The sequence below is a fragment of the Kryptolebias marmoratus genome, linkage group LG14 (assembly GCF_001649575.2).
Source record: "Kryptolebias marmoratus isolate JLee-2015 linkage group LG14, ASM164957v2, whole genome shotgun sequence".
NCBI lineage: Eukaryota > Metazoa > Chordata > Actinopteri > Cyprinodontiformes > Rivulidae > Kryptolebias > Kryptolebias marmoratus.
The window spans coordinates 25,189,987-25,193,135 of NC_051443.1; the positions used below are offsets into that span (position 1 = coordinate 25,189,987).

Genomic DNA, 3,149 nt, shown 5'->3' on the forward strand with positions numbered 1-3,149 from the left:
GACAAACACTTTGTGTCTGCAAAACATGTGAGGAGAGCTGCAGACCAGGGACAATCCAGAAATGCTCATGAATGTCAGTTTAGAAGCTGTCAAAGTTCTCAAATAAAGCACCTTTTGAGAATGTCAATGTTTGTTGGGAATTATCTTACAAAACTAGGAAGGATTTTTGGTTTATATAGTAAAAGTTATGGTTGTTTATTGATTTTAGTAAAAAAAATGGCAACTTTTAGGAAAATGCCCGCGAAATCAGGCATTTTAGCTGCAACAATTACAAAAAATGCGTCGCCAAATCCTGGAGGGACTGATATATGAGCTGCAGACAATCAGCCTCTTATTTCTCAGTTTTTGCAGCCGGTTTGACTCGACTTTGTTGTGTTCTTTTCGCCGTACATTGCGGCGGAGGCGGTGGGCTGATCCGTGCAGAAGCTGTAATCTATCTTTGTGGCGAGGATGAAAACAGTCGGTAATGACTGACCTGAGCTCCTCTGCCTCCATCTGTAAACTGAAACCGGAGCTCTCTGACTCACTCACTTCCTCTCTGAACTTTTAATAATGAACTCCAGTCCTGCCGCGCCGCTCGTCTCCGAACGCACGGCGGAAGAGAGAGTCCCTCCTTCGAGTTAAATCGGGGGGAAAACGTCGACGTAAACGGGGAGATAAACACTTAAAAACGAAATGTTTGTGTCGATAATTTAACTTGTTTCAGGACGAAACGTTAAAAACAGAAACAGCTGCTGGCATCAATCAGTTATTGGCAAAAACACAACTGAGACACAAACAGTGTGTGTGTGTGTGTGTGTGGAGCTCTGACTAGCCGTTAGCTCGTCAGTCTGTTCCTGCTGCCTACAAACAACTCCAGCCTTCAAAGTTTCACGATATTTCATATAAATGCTGCCGTTTGAAGGTTATTTACTTAATCACCGTTATTTACAGTCTTTGCACCAGAAGTGCTACAGCTAGCTGCTGCTGCTAATTAGATTTCTACGTAAAGAATTTCATGTAAAATTAAACGGACCGCTGACTAGCCGGTAAGAATTCAAGCGTTTCTCCGATCCGAGGCCGTCCCGGGAACTTTTCCCCAGATTCCCACTTCAGAAATGGCTGGAATGTCCCTTTAAGTCCAGATTAAACATAATTTGGGTCCAAATCTGCACCGCGGACCACTGCTTGGAGACCCCTCCCCCCTGTAAACAGCTGATGTCACAGCCTGTGGTGGGGACGACTCTCAGCTTCTCCCACGCCACGTTGTAGCTCCGTGTCTGTAAAGCTGACCGAGTCGGAGACATTTTTGTGTTCGCTGAGGTCGACTGGCTGCAGCAGCCATCTTGTTTTTTTTTTCGTTGTCATTTCTGTGGCGATCTTAATTAATTTGAGCTAATAGTGGTCAGAATCCTGAGTTTTTACGGCTCTTTATTCCGTTGATTTGAGTCGTTCTGTTTCTCTCAATGGTTCGTCGCACCTGCTCCTCGTAGTCATTGATCAGCGTCACACCTGCTCCTCGTATTCATCGATCAGAGTCGCACCTGCTCCTCGTATTCATCGATCAGAGTCGCACCTGCTCCTCGTAGTCATCGATCAGCGTCGCACCTGCTCCTCGTAGTCATCGATCAGCGTCGCACCTGCCCCTTGTAGTCATCCACAGGTTCTGCATTTAATGGTCAGCAAAGGAATGCATGTCGCCCGCCATCCTTTTAAACAACAAGAAGCTAAACTTTTAGCGTTAGCGGTTAGCATTCAAAGCCGAAGCTGGAAAACTGACCGGGTCAGTCGATTAGCTGTGGCGGCCATCATGGGTCGAAACAAGCCGGACCGGTCAGGGTTCTGGTGGAGGCGGATGATCGGCTCCTGGTGACGACGAGGAGGAGGACGAAGAAGAAGAAGAGCGTCCTGTAATTTCCTCCTGAGACTTTCGTTCGTGACTTATTTAATTCAAAATTCAAAATAAATAAAACTAAAAAGGCTCAGAAACGAAAACAGAAACATTTTATTTAAACTAAAAACTGGAACAAACTTTCTTATTTGGAAGCAGAAAGTTTGCTGGTTTGGAATTTCTGTCAGACGTAAATTTAAAGAAGGAGCTGAAAGGTTTTAAACTTTTCTTTGGGATTTGAACAGAAATCTTTGACAAACAGACGGCCGAGTAAACAACAACAACAACAACCCGGGCTGACTTAATCAGACCTTCCTGCTCTCGGTCCGAGGAGCAAACCCAGATTAGATTCATCTGTTGTTGGTTACAGATTACAGAGGTGGTGGGAGTAAAGGGGGGGAGGGGTGGAATCAATAATCAGAGCTTCATTGGATAACCTGAGTCAAGATGGCCGCCTCAGCAAAGACAAAAATGGCTCCAACTGAATCAGTTCGTCACATATTCTGTTTTTGGGTATTTAGGCGGCGGGCGACAAGCATCCCTTTGAGGAGCGTTCGGCTTTTAGTGTTTTTATTTTTAACGTTTCGGGAGAAAAGTCAGTTTTTTGAGGTCAAAGCCGAACTCGTCTGGTTCTGGTTCTAAAGAAGTCCGATTAAAACGTGTCGGCTTGCGGAGCGGCCAAAGTCCAGGATCTCTGAGTCAACAAACAGAAACGCTGCGACTCTTTGGACTCTGGGAGCCAACATGGCCGACGGCTGAACTGGTTCCGACACCAGAACTAAATCGGCGGAACGGAGAAAAAAATAAAATAAAATAAAAAGAAGCAGATTCTGACTGACAGCGGAGATCAGGAGGAGTCCAAACCTGACGGACAGCGCCACCTGGCTGAGGAGAGGTTCTTCCTCCTGGAGAACCGAGGAGGAAGAACCTCGACCCGCAGAACGTTCCGACAGAACGACCCGGGGTTAAAGGACAGATTTCTGTTTTTTTGTTTGTCTTTAAGAAAAAGATGGAATCTGGTCGATCAGTCGGGTCGCTAAACGGTGTGTGTGTGTGTGTGTGTGTGTGTGTGTGTGTGTGTGTGTGTTCACAGCGAGGGGAGCTTCTTACATAACAGTTGTTGGAGAATTGAGTCTTTAACCTGATTAGTATCGATCAGCTGAGCTCGACTGAATACTTAATTCAGATCAACAAACAGCTGATCCTCCTCCTCCTCCTCCTCCTCCTCCTCCTCCTCTTCCTCTTCCTCTTCCTCCTCCTCCTCCTCCTCCTCTTCCTC

At 46.0% G+C, this 3,149-nt stretch overlaps 1 protein-coding gene across 1 annotated transcript in view; it reads left to right on the forward strand.

Annotated features, from left to right (window-relative positions):
• onecut2 (one cut homeobox 2) overlaps positions 1–3,149 on the forward strand; it is a 40,884-nt gene that overhangs the window by 33,866 nt on the left and 3,869 nt on the right. The window lies entirely within an intron of this gene.